At 45.8% G+C, this 20,994-nt stretch overlaps 1 protein-coding gene across 11 annotated transcripts in view; it reads left to right on the top strand.

Moving 5' to 3' along the window:
- The first annotated feature begins 446 nt into the window (after positions 1 to 446).
- FKBP5 (FKBP prolyl isomerase 5) overlaps positions 447 to 20,994 on the top strand; it is a 133,758-nt gene continuing 113,210 nt past the window's right edge. For 3 of the 11 annotated variants that reach the window (XR_008557178.1, XM_054721691.1, XM_054721698.1), the window contains exons 1-2: positions 5,714 to 5,848; positions 9,225 to 9,443. The gene's annotated coding sequence lies outside the window, so the exon portion shown is untranslated. Of the gene's footprint in view, positions 642 to 1,360; positions 1,425 to 5,708; positions 5,849 to 9,224; positions 9,444 to 20,994 lie in introns of those variants that run through there. The other 8 variants (XM_054721701.1, XM_054721702.1, XM_054721693.1 and 5 more) reach the window with 8 other exon arrangements.

The following is a 20,994-nucleotide window of genomic DNA, read 5'->3' as shown; positions in this document are numbered from 1 at the left end:
AACATTTTTTTAAGGTACTTTGCTGTCTCAATCACATGGAATCTAATGTTTGAAAGGTTTGTAAAGTCAACTAGCTTGTTCAGGCATTACTTTCTCTGGAAGTAAGGGTAGGGGTGTGTGTGTGTGTGTGTGTAGTTGTGAATGTGTGTGTGTGTGTGTGTGTGGTGTGGTGTGTTTGTGTGTGTGTGTGTGTGGTGTGTATATGCGCGCGTGTAGGGTGGTGGTGGGCGGTCAGTCAGTTTCCTCCATCCCTTTCCTCCAGCCCCACAAAGGGCTAGGGTCAGACACGTGGGCTGGCGTGAAGAGGCGGAGGTTACACTAAGGCGGAGGTGCAAATGGACGGGGGCGGGGCCTCATTTGCATGAACGGCTCGCAGCTACCAATCCAGACAAGCAGAACAAGAGCCCGCGCGCCTTTTGGGGGCGGACTGACAGCTCCGGGGCCCAATGGAAGGCGGGTCCTGCGAACGGCAGGGGCGGGACGGCGCCGGGCGCTGCCCGGGGGATTCGGGCCGGTTCGCGGGCGCTGCCAGTCTTGGGCGGCGGCGTCCGGCGCGCGGGCAGCCTGCTGGGCGGGCTGAGGGCAGACGGCGCGCGGGTGAGGCGGAAAGAGACGGGGCCGACGAACTCCCGCAGCGACAGGTATCGGCTCCACGGCCGCAGGGATCGGGCGGGCGGCCGCGGCGCCCCGGGAGCCGAATCCCCTCCTTCGCGGTCCAGCCGCGGCCGCGCCACCTCCCCGCCCCCTCACGCCTCACGCGGCTCCTCAAGCGGGGGGCGGTGCGTCCGAGCGAGCGGGGCCGGGGGAGCCTCGAGGCCAGCGCGGCAGAGGCCCCAGCCCCGTTGCGGGGCCCCTCTGCGCCCGCCCGGCCGCGGGGTCGGTGCTCCCTCCCGGAGGCGTGGAGCCGGGCGGCCGCGGGAGCCGCTCCCCGTCCCGCCGAGCTCCCTCTCGCGGAGGCGAGGCCGGTCGCGCCCGCTCGTCCTCACCGGCTTTTGTTTCCCGCCCGGGTTGACAGGTCCCGGCTCCGGCTCCCGTCGGCGGTCCCGACTCGCCCGAGGCCCGGCGCTCGTGACCGCGGCCGCCCGGAGCAGGCGGCGGGACCCGCGCAGAGGCGGGCGGCGCGTGAGCAGCAGCCGCCGCGGGCGAGAGAGAAACTTCGCCTTACGGGGCCCGGGCGGCGGGAGAAGTCCACCGGGGAGAGCCGTGCGCCGGGACGCGATGGAGCCTCGCTCGTCCGGCGGGGCCCGTGGAGGGCGAGGATGGCGGAGCGGCCGGCTCTGCGCTCCTCGCTTTGGGTTTGCGCTCCCGGGCGGTGGGTGCGGATGCGCGCTCCCCGCCTCACCTGCCGCCCCGGGACGAAGGACGGGACAGCTTCCCGCTCTCGGGCGCTCCCGGAGGTGCCCGGGCGGCGCCCGTCCCAACAGGTGATTATTCCAGGGCCACCTGGAAGCCAGTTCCAAGTTGTTGTAGGGCTCCCCGTTCCTTTCGCTCCTGGGACCTTAGAACGCCTTCCCCCTTATTGATGTTTAAAAGGGCTGTGCTGGCGATAGTGCAGGAGTCAAACCCAGTGTGGATTATTAAAAATAAAAATAGGGGCGTCGGCGTGAAGATTGACCTCTTTCGATTGATGAGCCTGGAGGAACATTGTGAAAAATCAGTTTCTGCGCAGGTGGCGGAAGCAAAGCAAGGTACAAGTGGAAAGTGGAGAACGCAGAACTGCAGATACCCTCCGTTCGGTGTGTTCAGGACAGCGTGTACTACGTTTGGCCGCCATTCAGTAAATCCTGCATGAAGCTGTTTGAGCTAGTGGTTTTGGATTTACTTTTCAGGAGTATGTTTTCCAGTGGAATAAGGCTTAGTATTGAATGGGAGCTTTCTTTGCCTCTCTGAGGGTAGACAGGAGTGTTTATTTTTATTGTCTTCTCATTTTGTTACATTGTGTACAAGGGAAAAGTTAAGGCAATATTTTGGTTTAGTGTTTTTAATATTCTACGGAGTTCTGCTACCCACCCCCAACCCCCAAGGGTTTTTACTTTAGAGAATTATGGTAGCTTTTTCTTTTGCTGTTTAAATAAAAATTCTAGATAGACTTAAAAATTATTCTTTTGGGAAATTTTTATTTCGCATACCTTTACTTAGCATTTTCTGTTTGTCTCTTTCCAAATGACCTCCATTTAACAATCTCCAATTATGGCCTTACCCAATTTAGGACATCTACAGAAAAAATACATTAAAAAACAATGGATAATAATTATTTTTAAAATACATATTTTAAATGAGAATTATTAATAACATTCATTTGTGAGAAACATGACTTAGTTTACTCATTTGTTTCTAATGTGCCTTGTTTTATGTCTCTCTTGGATATGATTTATACTTGAGATGTAAGTTTAACTTCTTAGAACAAAGTTATAATTTTTATTTAATTATCTTATCTTATTAGTGTCTCATTGTATGGTAATTTTACTTAGCTAATTAGTAACACTCTTTAAAGCTGATGACTAGTTGTGACTATTTGGGATTTTAAAAAAATAATCAAAAATGGTCTTTGTGAAATGTTTTATTTTTCTAGAACAGGCTTACATGTTATGAGGTCTTTTGTCTTTTCCAACATTTTACAAAACAAGCATGTTTCTGAATAATTTTTTTCTTTGGGGAAATTTGGAGTGAATGTCTTTTGTAAAACATAATTTTAACCAGTTCAACACGAAGAACTTAAAAAATATTGGATTAGATGACTAATTAAATCTTAAAATTTCTGCTTATTCTTGGATTGGAAAAGAATACATATCTTGGGTTATTTTTAGTTTCCTAAAGGTTTCTTAGCTTAAGAGGAATCAGACTACAGAAGAAAGAACATCCTTTTCTATAGCTGTAGAAGTTATTATTAAAAGCTGGGTTGTCTTTTTGATTGAACAGTGGGTCGTCTTCAGGTAGTGTTTTATTTTCAATATAAAGTAGTAAGGAATCACATAAGATTAGGGAATAGTTTAACTACACTGGGTAATTAGAAATTTTACAATCTTTATTCTATGATAGTGTTTATGCCACATATAAATTAAAATTATAGTTTTATTTACACAAAATCATACTTTAGGAACTTTATTAAAGTGTCTTATAATTAAAAGCTCATTTTCAGTTTTTAGATATTTTAATTACTGATTTTTGTCCATTTTAACTTGTGGTAGACCGTATCATAAAATTATCAACCACATTTCAGTTTCAAAATTAAGCGTAAGTTGAATTCTCACATCTACACAGTAAATATTGGGAGTGTTTGTAAGTCATTTGCCTTCAGGTGTGGCTTCTTTTGAGTTTGGGGGTGGGCAAATAATTTTAAATGAATAAAATGACAAAAAAATAAGGACATGTTAAAACAGCTAAATTCAAGGCTAACTCAAATGACACCGTTAGACATTAATACCGCTTTATTTAACAGTAACATGCATGATATACCTGGCATTAGGAATAGCCACTATAGGCCTTTAATATAACGTGGGGCAAAGTGGGTTTACACTTGTGAGTACTCAAAACAGTTGATTCTTGTAATATTATTTATTAATTATTGTATTATTTCCATACGAACAACTGTAAAGCTACTTTTGCCCCACCCTGTATAATCATCACAATTCCTAAAGAAGAATCTGTATTATACATATTTTGGCATACTAAATTCTATAATTATTTAATGCTATAATTTTAAAACTATTTGAGCTTTCTAACCTAGCTGATTAATAATTAGATTTTGTTTCTTCATTATTTTACATTTCTGAATTTTCTATAGTGCATTTTTAATTTCTGACATTAATCTCTCAAAGTGTAAAGAAAATTAAATCTACACTCATCAGAAACTGGGTGGACATTGGTATATAAATCACGTAACTATTGATTTAAAAACAGTAGCCACTTAAGTGTGATTTAATTTGCAAAGAAGATGTTCATTTATTGTATAAAAGAGACTTCTGCCAATGAGACAGGTTAGGATACTTTATAGTAGGACTTTATGTAGCCTTGTCTCCTTAATCTCTGTGGCTCACAGGTTATTAAGGATATTTTAGCAGTATTTGAAACACTGAAATTCAAGTACTGACAATAATTTGTACCTTACAGTTTGTTATGATGAGAATTGACCTACACTCTGCTGAAACTTAAACATGTAAGACCATAGACCTCAAAGGGGCAAGTCCATTTTATGCTTTATTTAGTATTTAATTCTAGTCTTCTGGAAAAGATCTGGTTAATGAGACAGAAGAATCATCAGAAGGAATATAGGGTCTACACATTTGTTATACCTGTGTTCTACCCTTGGTCTGGAAGAAAAACACTTCAAAAATAAGAATAAAATTTTATTTTAGTTCTCAAACAATCAGACAAAAGATATTGAAAGTAAGTTGGGAATTGTAGCTGTTTGGAGCTGCTATCATTTATGTAATAGTTAATCAAGGTTGTTTTCTTTTAGAAAGAGGTACAATTATTAGGAAAATGAAAATGATGTATTTTCAGAGTAAAATAATGGGTTTTTAAGTAAACAGTTACACATCTGTGAAAGTTAGGGAACATCCAAATACTAAAAATGTTTTTTTAAGATAAAAAATGTAGTACATTTAAATTGTTTGTTCTTGAAATTGCTCATGTTTTGGAAGGAGGAATAAAGATGAAGAAAGATCAAAGACTAGAAGAGGGTTCTTTTCCCTTTTGTAGTTGGAGGGGAGGGGAGCAGGCAGTTAATTCTAGAACCATTTGTAATATTCTGCCTCCATCTTGGCATTTATAGATGATGTTAAATGAGGAGCCACTCCTAGTGCCTTGAAAATGACCATTTGATTGTCAGAAGCAGGGTTGGAAATTTCAGTTTGATCTCTTCAGAAATAAGATTTGTGCATATGTTTCTTTCCTGCCTCCGGAAATTAAAGAACCTCCTTTTCTGTCATCTGAAAATTACATAGTGGAATTTGAAAGTCAAAATGTCTCTATCACAGACTTAAGGCTACAGTGAATTACTTTTAGGAATGGAGAAAATATATTTTGAATGAGGATAAAATAGTCTTTACTCATGTTAAAGATTAACCGATGGAATTATTTCCATGTTTAACTTTTAAAAAAGGCAAGACAAAATAAAATCTTATAATCTTAACACATTTTAGGTTTTGCCTCTACCTTAAAAATTATTACATGATGGATGATAACATTTAATGTTTTGAAATTCTAGTTTGGGAAGGAGATTTGTTATGAGAAGATTATTATTTCATTGAAGCAAAACGGTAATTTACATGGAGAGAAATTTGTTTCTTTTGAATTACTCTTAAGTCAATACATAATGCTTATTAAGAAAAATTGAGATGGTCATCTTTCCCATCTTAGATTTTCACTTTATAAATTATTTTAATGAATCTTTGTTGGTTTCGGATGGACTTCTTAGAATCTACTTATTTACATACATATGTTTATGGGTGTGTGTGCAGTTGACCCTTGAGCAAGGCATGATAGGGGTGTTGCCCCCCTGCTCCCAAAGTTGAAAATCCAAGTATATCTTCTGACTCCTCCAAAACTTAACTATAGTCGGCCCTTCATATCCATGGATTTAACCAATTGTGACCCAAAAAGATATTTTCTTAAAAACACACACACAAACTTTTATTGATTTCAGAGAGGAAAGGAGAGGGGGAGAGAGAAATAGAAACATCACTTATGAGAGAATCATTCATCAGCTGCCTTCTGCATGTCCCCCACTGGGGATCGAGTCTGCAACCCGGGTATGTGCCCCACAAACCGTGACCACCTGGTTCATAGGTCGATGCTCAATCATTGAGCCACACCGGCTGGGCCAAAAAGGTATTTTCAATCTGTGGTGAGTAATCTGCTTTATGGAGAGCCAGCTGTACTCATAGCTTGCCTTTGCCTTACTGATAACATAAACAGTTTATTAACATTTTCTATGGATTGTATTATATACTGTGTTCTGTAATAGAGTAAGCTAGAGAAAATCAGAAGGAAGAGTAAACACATTTACTCTATTTATTGAAAAAAAATCCATGTGTCAGTGGACCAGCATAGTTCACACCTGTGTTGTTCAAGGGTCATCTGTATATACACACATATAGGTAGGTAGATACACAGGTAGGTAGGTAAATTTTCTATTTTTTTTGCATTTTATATATGTAACTATATTTACTATATAAATCAATCCATTTATCTATACTATATGACTTCCCAGGATAATTTATATGTGAAACCTCCCTCCCTTTTTAAGTCCTCACCCCAGGATATTTTTTTCATTGAATTTTAGACAGAGTGGAAGGGAGGGAGGAGAGGTGGGGGGGGGAGAGGGGCAGAGAGAGAGAGAGAGAGACAGACAGACAGACAGACAGACAGACATCAATGTGAGAGAGTTACATTGATTGGTTGCCTCCTGCTGATGCCCCAACTGGGCTGTGATCAAACTACCACCAAGGTATGTGCCCTTTACTGGGAATTGAACCTGCATCCCTTTTGTCCGTCTGTGGGCTGCTACTCTTAACCACTGAGCCAAAACGGCCAGGGCAACCTCCCCATTTAAAAAAAATACATTTTTTATTGACTTCAGAGAGGAAGGGAGAGGGGGGGGAAGAGAGAGAGAGAGGGGGGGGGGTGGAGAGAGAAATATCAGTGATAGAGAATCACTGATTGGCTGCCTCCTGCATGACCCACACGGGGATCAAGCCCGCAACACAGGCATGTGCCCTGACTGGGAATCAAACCGTGATCTCCTGGTTCATAGGTCAATGCTCAACCACTGAACCACAATGGCCAGGCCCCCCTTCTTAAATGAAATCCTGTACCAAGAGGAATAAAGTACATGTCCACAAAAAACTGATCCAAAATGTTCATAGCAGCTTTTTTCATAATAGGAATGAACACAACAATATGTATGAATCTCAGTAATAGTATTCAGAGCAAGGGAAGCCAGGCATATGAATGTACCAAATGATGCTGTTTATAAAAAATACATTTCTATGGTGATAGAAATCAGGTCAGTGGTTTGGTTCACTTATTTAAATTCTTCCCTTTTTGCATCTACATAAGAAAGTTATTTTGTTACTTACATTGGAAGATGTTTGATAATGGTTTATAATTAATTAACATTTAAAAAAATCCTCACCTGAGGACATATTTTCATTGATTTTAGAGAGAGGGGAATGGAGAGAAAGAGAGAGAGAAACATTGAGGTGAGAGAGAACATCAATTGGTTGCCCCCTGCATGCTCCCTGACCAGGGATGCAACCCGCAACCTTTTGGTGTACTGGACAGCACTTAAGGAGCTGAGCCACACTGATTAGGGTTCAACAAGTTAATCATTGATGCTGGGGATAAACATCTATTTTGACTAACCAAAATTATACATTTATGTGGCTTATATATATTTTTATCAACAAAAATATGTTAATTGAAGAGAAAAATGTCAAATGTCCAACATCAGCCAACATGGATAAAAGGACTAACTTTTTTCAGTTAAATGAATATATTCATATATTCATGTTCCTCTGAAATGATAGACAGGGCCTTTTTGCCCTTTCTTACCCACTAATGACTTTCTGTCAATTCATAGCCTGGCAAAGAAAGATTGATTTTTTAGCTTTCATTTAGAATAAATTAGTCCAAATATTCTATATCTATAGAATAAAGTACTAGTCATTTGGAAAGTTAGATTGTCTTCAAAGTATAGTTTCTTGAGGAATGCTGTTATCTACATGTTTTTCTGTTATCTTCTCTTTCTCTAAAAACTCAGTCATTGCCATGCTTTGTTAGGTCTCAAATCTATACCTTCTGTCTAAACTTCAGGCCTTCCAAATTTGAGGCCCAGATTTTCACCTATGTCTTGAAACTAAATATACTTAAATACCATCTCTAGCAGCTGGACATCCAACACCCCTCCCCCCAGTGAAATCCCCCCCTTCCCTTCCTGATTTTCCTCTTTAGCTGTTAATGACTCCATTGTTCTTACTGGTCATTTGTTACTCTTCCTTTACTTCTTAAGCTCAATGAGTCACTAATTCACTCCTCCCCCCACCCAACTTTAAAATGTCTCTTTGTATCTTTTAGTTTTTTATTTTATTTATTTAATTATTTTAAAAATTGATTTCAGAGAGAGGGAGTGACAGATAGAAACATCAATGATGAGAGAGAATCAACCCCCCCCCCATACACACACACACACACAACCACAACTGCTATACCTAGATAGCTACCAACATGTGGATAGCATACACAGTGTGGATAAACTTGAGGAAGGGATGATTCATGTCCTGGGTGGGATGGAGCGGATGGTGTGCAGTTTAAAACCTATGAATTGTTTGTTTCTGGAACTTTCCATTTACTGGGGTAACTGAAACCACAGAAAGTGAGACCGTGGATAAAGGGGTACTATTGTAGCTGATTTCCAAGTCACTCAGCTTAAATAATCTGGTGAATGGTGACTGGCAGTTTATCAAGGAATAGAAGCAGCAGACTTTTCATAGACCACAGAAATGACCCAGGATGAGTTCCTTCTGGCCCAGAATATCTGCAAGTACTTTGCAGTAGGGGGAAATACTGAGAATATATAACACATTTGTAGGACTTCCTAGTGTTTTCATGGCTAAAAGAACAGGTGTGTAGGTTTACCTTAAAACTGTTCTCCTATCCCTTGTCCCATTATTTCCTGGCCAAGATAGTTCCCATCAAAAAGCCACCTTTGCTGAAAGTGACATGATACTCTATTTTATTACTCTCCCCCTTCATAAATATGTTTTTTTTTAAATTTGTTTTTACTGATTTCAGAGAGAAGAAGGGATAGGGGGAGCGAGAGAAACATCGATGAGAAACATCAACCATCTGCCTCCTGCATCCCCCCTATTGGTGATGGAGCCAGAACCCCGGCATGTGCTCTCACTGGGAATTGAACTGGTGACCTCCTGGTGCATGGGCCCGTGCTCAACCAATTGCGCCACACATTATTTGTTTTGTTAATCTTCATCCAAGGGTTTCTTTTCCATTGCTTTCCAGAGAGAGAGTGGAAGGAAGGGAGAAAGGGGGAGAGAAAGAAAGAAACATAGATGTGAGAGAGACACACAGATTGCTTGCCTCCCACACAAGCCCCAACCCAGAGCAGGGAGGGAAACTGCAGCCAAGATACATGCCCTTGACCGAGAATCGAACCCGTGATCCTTCTAAGCTACACTGGCCAGGGCTTTCCCCTTTCTTTACAGGCTCCTGGAATCAACATCCTATATAATAAAAGCTTCATATGCAAATTGTCCCCTCAACCCGGAGTTCGACTGCTCGCTATGACATGCGCTGACCACCAGGGGGCGGTGTGGAATGTGGCGGGCGTCAGCGATGCAGCACTGGCAGCAGGTGGCAGTGGAGGCGCTGCTGGCCCCGATGGGCCCCGACGAGAGCGGGACCATGGCGGGATGGTGGAGCAGGTGAGCGGGTGGTGCCAGGCCAAGGTGGGTGCCAGTGGGGCCCGATTGCCCAGCCAATCACTCGCAGATGGCGACCAGTGGCGGGGGGTGGGGCCGATGCCCGTCTCCCAGGCGCTGATGGAGCCAGGCGGGGCCCGATGACTCAGGCAGAAGGGGGAACCTGGGGGCCCAGGTGCTGCCCAGGGCCCAGAAGTCAGCTGGGACCTGTCCTTCTGTGCCAGATGCTTGTGCTTTGATCACTGGCCAGGCCTAGGGACCATACCTGAGCATGAATTTCGTGCACCAGGCCTCTAGTATGTCAGAAAGATAGGAGACAGGTTATTTGGGAGGATATGAAATAGAAAAGGGAAAATAAGTAATACCCATTGTACTTCCATTAGCAGTCATCCAGCCTCCAGGGCTTTGGGGCCTGATTCCTTTCCAGAAGGATTATAGTTTACTAGTATGTACTTGGCTTCCTTTTGATACTTGGCTTCCTTTTGGTCATTTTATGGAGATCTTTCATCTTTCTGCTCTTCTGGGAAATGTTTGCATTTCTTAACTGGTAGGAATTAAGACCCAATTTAAGATTACTGACTTTGGGAATAATATAATTATCTTATTGTTTTAGTTAAACCAGAATATCTTATTATTTTCTCCAATAGGAACTAGGAATAATATGGGGATTCTGAGATGCTTATGCAGAAATTATTTTAATGGTTAAAAGTGGAAAAGGGAAGAGAAAGATACACTATTTTTCGGAAGCCTAATGTGGTAGGCATGGACACTGGGAAGAGATTCAGGAGTGTTGCTACTAAGTTCCTATCTGATCTTGGGCAAGTTAAAGTTATTTAACCTTTCTGAGACTTGTTTTAATTGTAAAATGAGTGGGTTGGATCAGATAGTATTTTAAGGTCTTTTTGTAGCTCTGAAATTCTAAAATGAGTGTTTTCTCAGGGGAAAAAAAAACCTCCTCTAGTGTTCATAATTAATGGTTTTTCAGTGGCTGTTTTATGTACATATTTTTTTGGTTGTTTCCACTACAGTTTAGGAAAAGAACTAATTAAAGGAGTCAGCATTCAAAAAATTGATTAGATTTTAGAGTTTTCATTTATGTGTCTGCACTGAATTTATTCTGAACTCTTACTTTCACCTATTTGTGTCCATTTTCCTGCCTTTCTCACTTTTTTATTTTATTGTCTTTGCTTTACAGACTAACTTTCATATCCCTCTTTTCATTGCTTCTCCTTACCATTGTTTTTTTTTTTTTTCTTTCTTTTTTCTAGCTGGCTTTCATTGCCCATATTTCATATGGGCATGGAATTCATCCTTTAGACCCTTGAGTCTGATCTATCACTAAATTAAATTTAGACATCGAAATGGTTGTTAGGATTAACGGAACCTTTCTACTCTAATACAGAAACTGGAGAGCTGAATCCTAGGGTAAATGAAGTGGGAGAGCTGAAGAGAGAAGAAATAGTGTGCAAAAGCGTTTACAAGAATTTTTGGATTTCTTTTTCACTTAAAAGTTAAAATATATGTTTTGATAATGGTGACTCTGCCAGTGATATCAAAGTTCAGTCTAGAAGTCTTAATGGGTTGTGAGTTTCTTGAGGGTAACAGCTGTAACTCTAATTCTGAATCCTTAATGTTCAGTATAGTGCTGCAGAGTAAGAGCAAGTTGGGACTGATTCTTCAAGGTGTTTTGTGGTTGGCTGGAGATTAAGAGTATGGCATAGACTCTTAGTAAGACCGTCACTACCACTCTCTGATATTTGGGCAAGCTAGTTGGCTTTTCTAAGCCTCAGTTTCCTCCTCTATAATACTGGAGAGGGGACAGTGTTAATTCCTACCACAGGGTTGTTGTGAGGATTAAATGAGATAATACATATAAAGTACTTAACCTGGAGCCTGGTATATATCTTCGAGCTATAAGTATTAAATGCTATCATAGTTTTATTAATAAGCACTTCAGTGCCTAGATGGTAAGTTCTTTTATGCTCTAAATAGTGTTACGTAATAAATAAGACAAGATCCTGTTTTTAGAAAAGATAGAACATATGCACAAAAGATAAATAACAGGCTAGGTCCCATGGTAAATGGCAAATTAGTGGTTTACTTAAAGATTCAAGAGGCAGGAATAATTGCTAAGCAGATGAGAACTTCAAGAAGGTGTCAGGGCCCTGGCCAGTGGCTCAATTGGTTGGAGCATTACCCAATGCATCAAAAGGTCATGGGTTCCATTCCTGGTCAGGGCACAAAAAAACACACACAAAAAAACAAAAACAAAAAAGAAGGTGTCAGAACTTGATTACCCTGAGCTTAGAAGGACTAGTTGGCAAATTAAGAGGATAGGCTCCTTGGAGCCAGACTACCTGTGTCGGAGTCCTGCTCTGCTACTGTGTAATCATAAACAATATATTTACTCTCCCTCCTAGGATTGTTGAGGTAATTAAATAAGTGATTACCTGTCAAGCACTTAGAATGTGCCTCAAACATGGTTAGAGTATGATAAACTATTATTATAAGGTGAGAGAAGGGAAAATGCATTTCAGATAGAACATTGAGTGATAATGAAGGGGAGATAATCCTTGATTTGTTGAAATGATGAAGCAAAATTGGCTGGAGGGAATAACCTGTTGGAAAATAGTAGGTAATGGTGTCAGGGCAGAATTATGAATGATTAAGCCAGCAAGTATGACATCTTTCCCTATGTACTGAAGGATCTTGGGAAGATTTCTTGGATGATTTGTGAAGTATTCTTGTGTTATAGATAACATTTCTAAGTCTGCAACTCTAGCATTTCTTACTATTTCACCTAACTTCAATATAACTGAAATTTCTATTCAAACTAATTTTGACAATGAAGCTCCTGATCTTTCCTGAACTGTTATGCCTCTTTGTCCATTTCTTTTTTTTTTTTTTAATGTTTTTGTTTGTTTGCTTACTTTTTAAATCCTCACCCGAGGGTATTTTCCAGTTGATTTTTAGAGAGTTCAAGAGAGAGGGAAAGACGGAGAGAAATACTGATGTGAGAGAAACACATCAATTGATTGCCTCCTGCATGGGCCTGACCAGGACCTGTTCAGGGGAGGAGCCTGCAACCGAAGTACTGCCCTTCTGCGGAATCAAACTCTCGAGTCCATAGGCCGAGCCTCTATCCATGAGACAAACCGAGTAGGGCTAATGTGTCCATTTCTTTTTGTAAACGGGTCCATTTTTTCCCTCAAGTTTAGTGGGTTGTTTCTACTACTGTTTTCCTTTCTGTCCTTGAAAACCCCAGACTGGATCTTAAATCACGAAAGCCATAAAGTGGGAAGGGCCAGGTAGAGGAAGGTTGGGAAATACCCTCTCGTGCAGCCCTCTTGTTTATAGGTGAGGGTCTTGAGGTCCAGAGGAAGGAAAGTCAGGTGGTCAAGATCCACAGCTAATTAGTAAGCAGGCCTGTATTTTCCTGAGCTAAATAAAGGCTGTTTTTTAATGTCATCCTAGTGTGATTCTCAACCATCTGAATTATAGTAGTACTATCAATAATTTTTCTACTAATGTTATTAAACACCAAGATAAAAAGTAATTTTACCACCATTAATAATGTGATAACAACTCACTCTTCTTAACGAGAAACCCATGATTACATTTTTTTGACGAGCATTACTGTTGTTAAAGTAACATTTAAAACCAAGACTCCAAAATCTGCTTTAAGAAGAAAGGGTTTTGAAAACCAAGATGGCGCCATAGGTTAAACACCTAACCCGCAGCCGGGCACAACAATTTCAAAAATACAACTAGAGGTCAGAACGGTCATCGTCCAGAACCACAGGAAAGCTGGCGGACTGAAATGCCCACAGCTGGGGAGAAGGAGAAGGCCACGGGGACAGTCGGGGGAGCCGCAAAAGCCTGAGGTATGGAGAAACGGACGGAGACACGAGCACGCGCGCCTGCGGGGAGGATGGAGCCGGAGAGGAAGGGGCGGCTGACGGCCTGGCCGGCGTTCACTGGCAGGAAGGAGATAAAGGCTCCGGATTGCGCTGAGCGCCGGCTCCGACTGCACTGAACCCCGTTCCGGGCGAAACCCTGGGAAGCCAGGCGCAGGCTGGGGGAATGAATCTGGGCTGTGGGGCGCAGGCACAGAGGAGCGGCGGAAGGCAGAGCTCCAGAGGCGCGCGCAGGAAGGGGCGCAAAGGACGGACTGTTGCCTGCGCCACTGAACTGCCCTAGCGGGAAGGAGACAAGGGCTCCGGACCGTGCTGAACCCCAGTTCCGACTGCACTGAACCCCAGTTCCGGGCGAAACCCTGGGAAGCCAGGCACATGCTGGGGGAATGAATTTGGCCTGTGGGGCAGAGGCACAGAGGAGCGGCGGCTCCAGAGGCGCACACGGGAGGGCGCGCAGAGGAGGGACTGTTGCCTGCGCCACTGAATGGCCCTGCTGGGAAGGAGACAAAGGCGCCAGACTGCGCTGAGACCCAGTTCCAACTACATTGAAACCCAGTTCCAGGCAGCGGGCGAAACTCCAGGGCGCGTTTCTCTCAGAGGTGTTTGCAAGGAATACAGAGGGACACAGACACAGGAGCCTCATGTCTCCTGCACAGCAACTCTTCCTATATAGACAAAGAGGGTCCTCATGGACAATTGGCCTGGAGGACAATTCCTCCTAGTGACACCAACAACAATCAAGACTTAACTGTAGATACTCACTCAGTTTCGCAACTGCGCCGCCCCCGCAGGCCGCCCGGCCCGGGGCACTGGGGACACCGCGGTGGCAGCGGCGCCCGGAGCCCGGCGGCCGCCCAGCGCCCATCCCCGCCGCGAGGCCCCCGCGCGCCTGGTTCCGCGGGCCGCGCGCCCCGCACACCGGACGGAGGCCCGGGCGCCCTCTCCGTGCACCTCCCGGCGCCACTAGACCTCAGTAGAGTTGACTGAATTCAAGGGATTAAGAAGAACAAATTGGGGAACTCGAAAAAGATGACGGCGGAGGTGAAGGCTGATGTGTTGCCTCACATGGCAGTTTCGGAAATACAACTGGAACATGGACTAGTGAGGGTGGCGACTGCTGCTCGCGTCTCCCCAGACCAGGCGGCTGCTCCTCTCAGTCAGCACCGCAGCCGGGGCCATGGGCTCGTGGGCGCCGCAGCAGCTGCTGTGGCGGCGGCCGCGGACTCGGCGCAGCGGCTCTCTGTGAAGGAAGAGACCATCTTTCTGCAGGAGGGGCGCATCCGCGCCACCGACCTGGCCGAACTGCGCAGTGAGATCCTCGAGGCCCCGGAGGCCGCCAACACCGATTTGGAGGATTCTTAGGAGTTCTCATCTTACATTCAAGCCCTTTAAGCCATTTTGACAGAGGAGAATCAAGAAGGCGGCTAAGTTAAACAAAGGAACTGCGAACTCCACCGCGCACAGCAATTTCAGGGGCACGAATGGAGGACAGAGCCTCTGCCATCCAGAACTACAGGAGAGATGGCTGAATGGTAGATTTATAGCTAAGAGGGAAGAGGAAACCAGCGAAATCGGAGGGGATGAGGTGTGGAGGCGCGTGGGTCTGGTTGGTGGCGGGGGAAAGGGGCTTTTGTTCCAAACCTAGGGGAGATTAGCTCTCCATCACACTGAAATCCAGCTTCTGGGGACCCGTGGGAGACCCAGATGCCTGCGGGGAGAGGCGGGACTCTTGCGGAGGTGCCAAGCGCCCCTGGGTCTGGGGGAGGCCGCGCTCCCCTGGGTCCAAGTGAGGCCAGGGGTCCATAGATCCAGGTGAGGCCTCGCGCATCTAGGCCCGGGTGAGCCCAAGTGGCCCTGGGTCTGGGAGAGGCCAAACATCCCTGGGTCCAGGTGAGACCATGTATCCCTGGATCGGGTGAGGCCTCGTGAACCTAGGCCCGGGTGAGCCCAAGTGGCCCTGGGTCTGGGAGAGGCCAAGCGTCCCTGGGTCCGGGTGAGACCATGTGTCCCTGGATGCGGGTGAGGCCTCGTGCACCTAGGCCCGGGTGAGCCCAAGTGGCCCTGGGTCTGGGAGAGGCCAAGCGTCCCTGTGTCCGGGTGAGACCATGTGTCCCTGGATACGGGTGAGGCCTCGTGCACCTAGGCCCGGGTGAGCCCAAGTGGCCCTGGGTCTGGGAGAGGCCAATCGTCCCTGGGTCCGGGTGAGACCATGTGTCCCTGGATCCAGATGAGGCCTCGTGCACCTAGGCCCGGGTGAGCCCAAGTGGCCCTGGGTCTGGGAGAGGCCAAGCGTCCCTGGGTCCGGGTGAGACCATGTGTCCCTGGATCCGGGTAAGGCCTCGAGCAACTAGGCCCGGGTGAGGCCACGTGCCCCTGGGTCTGGAAAAGACCAAGCGCCCCTGGGTCCAGGTGAGACCATGTGTCCCTGGATCCGGGTGAGGCCTCGTGCACCTAGGCCCGGGTGAGCCCAAGTGGCCCTGGGTCTGGGAGAGGCCAAGCGTCCCTGGGTCCGGGTGAGACCATGCGTCCCTGGATCCGGATGAGGCCTCGTGCACCTAGGCCCGGGTGAGCCCAAGTGGCCCTGGGTCTGGGAGAGGCCAAGCGTCCCTGGGTCCGGGTGAGACCATGTGTCCCTGGATCCGGGTGAGGCCTTGTGCACCTAGGCCCGGGTGAGCCCAAGTGGCCCTGGGTCTGGGAGAGGCCAAGCGTCCCTGGGTCCGGGTGAGACCATGCGTCCCTGGATCCGGATGAGGCCTCGTGCACCTAGGCCCGGGTGAGCCCAAGTGGCCCTGGGTCTGGGAGAGGCCAAGTGTCCCTGGGTCCGGGTGAGACCATGCGTCCCTGGATCCGGGTGAGGCCTCGTGCACCTAGGCCCGGGTGAGCCCAAGTGGCCCTGGGTCTAGGAGAGGCCAAGCGTCCCTGTGTCCGGGTGAGACCATGTGTCCCTGGATCCGGGTGAGGCCTCGTGCACCTAGGCCCGGGTGAGCCCAAGTGGCCCTGGGTCTGGGAGAGGCCAAGCATCCCTGGGTCCGGGTGAGACCATGTGTCCCTGGATCCAGATGAGGCCTCGTGCACCTAGGCCCGGGTGAGCCCAAGTGGCCCTGGGTCTGGGAGAGGCCAAGCGTCCCTGGGTCCGGGTGCGACCATGTGTCCCTGGATCCGGGTGAGGCCTCGTGCACCTAGGCCCGGGTGAGCCCAAGTGGCCCTGGGTCTGGGAGAGGCCAAGTGTCCCTGGGTCCGGGTGAGACCATGCGTCCCTGGATCCGGGTGAGGCCTCGTGCACCTAGGCCCGGGTGAGCCCAAGTGGCCCTGGGTCTGGGAGAGGCCAAGCGTCCCTGGGTCCGGGTGCGACCATGTGTCCCTGGATCCGGGTGAGGCCTCGTGCACCTAGGCCCGGGTGAGCCCAAGTGGCCCTGGGTCTGGGAGAGGCCAAGCGTCCCTGGGTCCGGGTGAGACCATGTGTCCCTGGATCCAGATGAGGCCTCGTGCACCTAGGTCCGGGTGAGCCCAAGTGGCCCTGGGTCTGGGAGAGGCCAAGCGTCCCTGGGTCCGGGTGAGACCATGTGTTCCTGGATCCGGATGAGGCCTCGTGCACCTAGGCCCGGGTGAGCCCAAGTGGCCCTGGGTCTGGGAGAGGCCAAGTGTCCCTGGGTCCGGGTGAAGCCAGAGCCTGGGTCCGGGTGAGGCCGTGTGCCCCTGGATCCATCCGGGTGAGGCTGGGTCCCAGGCCCGGGTGAGACCACGCGCCCCTTGGGTATGGGTGAGGCCACGTGCCCCTTAGTCCGAGTGACGCCGTGCCCCTGGGTTCGGCCGAGACCAAACCAGAGGGAGTCGGACCTCCGTTACCGCCATTTGTCCACCATCCAGAGCTGGGGGGTCAGTGCTGACATGTACACATAAGGAACTACTGGACATTGAAAGTGAGTCTCAAAAGAACTGTTGGTCCAGGGGGAAGCTCGCTACAGACTGATTCATTTGCCTGTCAGCATAACTATTATTGCTCGTCTCACATTCAGTGCTTATTAGTATATATCTAGTGACATATGATCTCGCTCATCTAGGGGAAATGATGAACAACATAGACTGAGGAACAAGAACAGAACCAGAAGCAAGGAGGCATCGATCGGACTATCGGGCCTCAGAGGGAGGATAGGGGAAGGTAGGGGGAGGGTGGGGGGGGAGGGGGAGAGTTCAACCAAAGGACCTGTATGCATGCATATAAGCCTATCCAACGGTTAAGTTCAACAGGGGATTGGGGCATGCGTGGGGAGAGGGGTGGGATGGGAATGGGGGGATGAGGACAAATATGTGACACCTTAATCAATAAAGAAATTTAAAAAAAAAAAAAAAAAACTTTCTCCCAGACAGCGATGAATGCCAGCTAGGTATATGGCTACTTAGTTGTACTGTCTCCCGTTGTTCTGTGTAATTTTCTATATTACTCACAAGATTATTAAAATTTGAAGGCAGAAAAAAAAAAAAAAAAAAGAAGAAAGGGTTTTGCCGAAACTGGTTTGGCTCAGTGGATAGAGCGTCAGCCTGCGGACTGAAAGGTCCCAGGTTCGATTCCGGTCCAGGGCATGTACCTTGGTTGCGAGCACATCCCCAGTAGGGAGTGTGCAGGAGGCAGCTGATCGATGTTTCTCTCTCATCGATGTTTCTAACTCTCTATCCCTCTCCCTTCCTCTCTGTAAAAAATCAATAAAATATATTTTAAAAAAAAGAAGAAGAAAGGGTTTTTTCTTTCATTTTTAGAGTTGTAAATTATAAATGTACGGTCGTAGTGTCATACATAAACAGCATTCTCAAAGTGGGCGTTTTGTTTCTATTATGGCTCTTTTACAAAGTGATTTACAGGACAGTAAGATTAGCATTAAAAATTTGGGAATGAGCCCTGGCTGGTGTGGCTCAGTTGGTTGGATCATCTTCCCATGGACCAGAAGATAGCGGGTTTGAGTCACGGGGCACAAAGCCAGTTTTCGGGTTCAATCCCTGGTTGGAGTACATGCAAGAGGCACATCGATGTTTCTTCCTCTCTCTCTCTCTCTCTCTCTCTCTCTCTCTCTCTCTCTCTCTCTCTCTCTCTCCTCCCCACCCCCCTCTCTCTTCCTCCCTCCCTCTAAAGTAAAACAAAAAAAAATTTTTTTAATTGGGAATAATTGTACTTCCACCTCACAATCCCCAACCCTGTACTTCTATTACAGTAATTTCTAAGTTTTCATCTTCTTTATTCAGTCTTTTACACTTAAATATATGCCACACATAATGGTGAGAAACTTATTTAAGACTTATTGCCTTCTACATTGTTTTCCTACCTAGATGCAATGTGATAGAGTATCTTAGAAGCTCTAAGCTTAGGGTCTGTTACTCTGGTTGCTCAGTAAATATTCCCTTTTTACAGAGCAGGTAGTTTTTTCTCATATATAGGTAATGTCAGTTCCTAATCACCAAATCACTATAACAACATTTTTATTCCTTTGAAATGTATTGTTTTAATCCTGGCAAGATGCCCTCCCTACATTTTGAAAATTTGTGTGTTGTATAAGTGTTTTTAGTCAAATTAAGCATAATTTTATTGTGAAATAATTTTGCAACTGGTAATCACGTTCTATATTCTTTCCCGTGATTAAAGAAGGAAAAGTGGCATGTATTACATAAAGATGCTCCTGACCTCTGCTCATCCTGCCATACTCCTTAAAGAGAAACAGGCTTCAAGACTAGGTTTAGTTTTACTGAAATAGTAATTTTAAAATGATTTTTAAACACTGTGAAGTTGAATTGTATAGTCCACAAATGTCTATACAAAAAATAAAAATTCCATGTCGTTAGTGCTTTGTAGCAGATGACTTATTTATATTTCCCATGGCTCTGTTCCTTTTTCTGAAGGAGAAGGGGATTTCTCTCTCTTATGATCTGTTACTTTCATATTTGAATGATTACTCTTTATAACAGACTTTTAAAAGATATTTTTATTGATTTTGGAGAGAGAGGAAGGGAGAGGAAGAGAGAGAGCAAGAAACATCGATCGTTTGCAACCCAACCAGGGACTGAACCCAAAACCTGGGCATGTTTCCCTGACCTGGGAATCGAACCTGCAACCTTTTGGTGCACAGGGCAATGCTCAACCAAACTGAACCACTCTGGCTGGGTTTTAAATGTTTCTTTATGCAGAATTGTTTTACTGTTGTTTGAAAGAAATCTGTTATTTATGAATGGTTGTTAGCTTTTCCTTCTAAATTTATAAAATAACTAGAGGCCCGGTACACGAAATTCGTGCACTGGGGAGCAGGGGGTGTCGCTCAGCCCAGCTTGCACCCTTTACAATCTGGGACCCCTCGAGGGATGTCTGACTGCTGGTTTAGGTCCGATCCCTGTGGACTGCTGGCTCCCAACTGCTCGCCTGCCTGCCTGCCTGATTGCCTCTAACCACTTCTGCCTGCCAGCTTGATCACCTCCTAACCACTCCCCTGCCAGCCTGATTGATGCCTAACTGCTCGCCTGCCAGCCCTATTGCCCCCAACTGCCCTCCCCTGCCGGCCTGGTTGCCCCCAACTGCCCTCCCCTGCAGGCCCGGTCGCCCCTAACTGCCCTCCCCTGCCAGCCTGGTCGCCCCTAACTGCCCTCCCCTGCCAGCCTGGTTGCCCCTAATTTCCCTGCTAGCCTGGTCACCCCTAACTGCTCTCCCCTGCAGGCCTGGTCTCCCCCCAACTGCCCTCCCCTGCTGACCTGATTGCCCACAACTGCCCTCCCCTGCTGGCCATCTTGTGGTGGCTATCTTGTGACCACATGGGAGTGGCCATCTTGTGTGAGCACACGATGGTCAATTTACATATTACCTCTTTATTATATAGGAGGCTAAATTTTGCTATTAACTTTATTGTTAGAATATTAAGGTTTTTGTAATTTAATTTTTTTAGGTATAAGCCCTGTAATTCTCATATGTTGAGAAAGAAAGGGACAATTGCTTTTTGTCTCTTTCATCATATAAATTTGGCCACCTTGCTGCTTCTATTTATTACCATTTTCTGGTTTTTATTTTTGGCTCCTGGCATTAGAGTGTTTTATTGTTATGTATTTTTATATACTGTAGTTCTTGTTTAAAAAAAATGTGTCTAATATGAAACATAGAATATATATATCAATATATATATATTGATTTCAGAGAGGAAGGGAGAGGGAGAGAGAGATAGAAACATCAATGATGAGAGAGAATCATTGATTGGCAGTCTCCTGCACGCCCCCCACTGGGGACTAAGCCCACAACCCAGGCATGTCCCCTTGACTGGAATCGAACCTGGAACCCTTTAGTCTGTAGGCCAGTGCTCTATCCACTGAGCAAAACTGGCTAGGGCCTCATTTCTATCTTTAATATGATTACATTATAGATTTTCTTTAATTCATGGTATAGTTTTGCTTAGTTTTTATCTAGATTTGTCCATTTGGGTTATTTTCCCCCCCATCTTCATATTTTTTGTGTGCATTTTATTAATATCTCCCTTTATTTCCATTTAACATACATTTAGTATTACCATATATGAACGTTTTCATGTATATGTGTGTGTATATAATTTCTAAAGAAGTATGACTTAGTATCTTTCTTTTTTAAAGATTTCTAAACTATTTAAGTACTATATTTT

This window comes from Eptesicus fuscus, chromosome 10 (assembly GCF_027574615.1).
Source record: "Eptesicus fuscus isolate TK198812 chromosome 10, DD_ASM_mEF_20220401, whole genome shotgun sequence".
NCBI lineage: Eukaryota > Metazoa > Chordata > Mammalia > Chiroptera > Vespertilionidae > Eptesicus > Eptesicus fuscus.
This window is presented reverse-complemented; position numbering and strand designations above follow the sequence as displayed.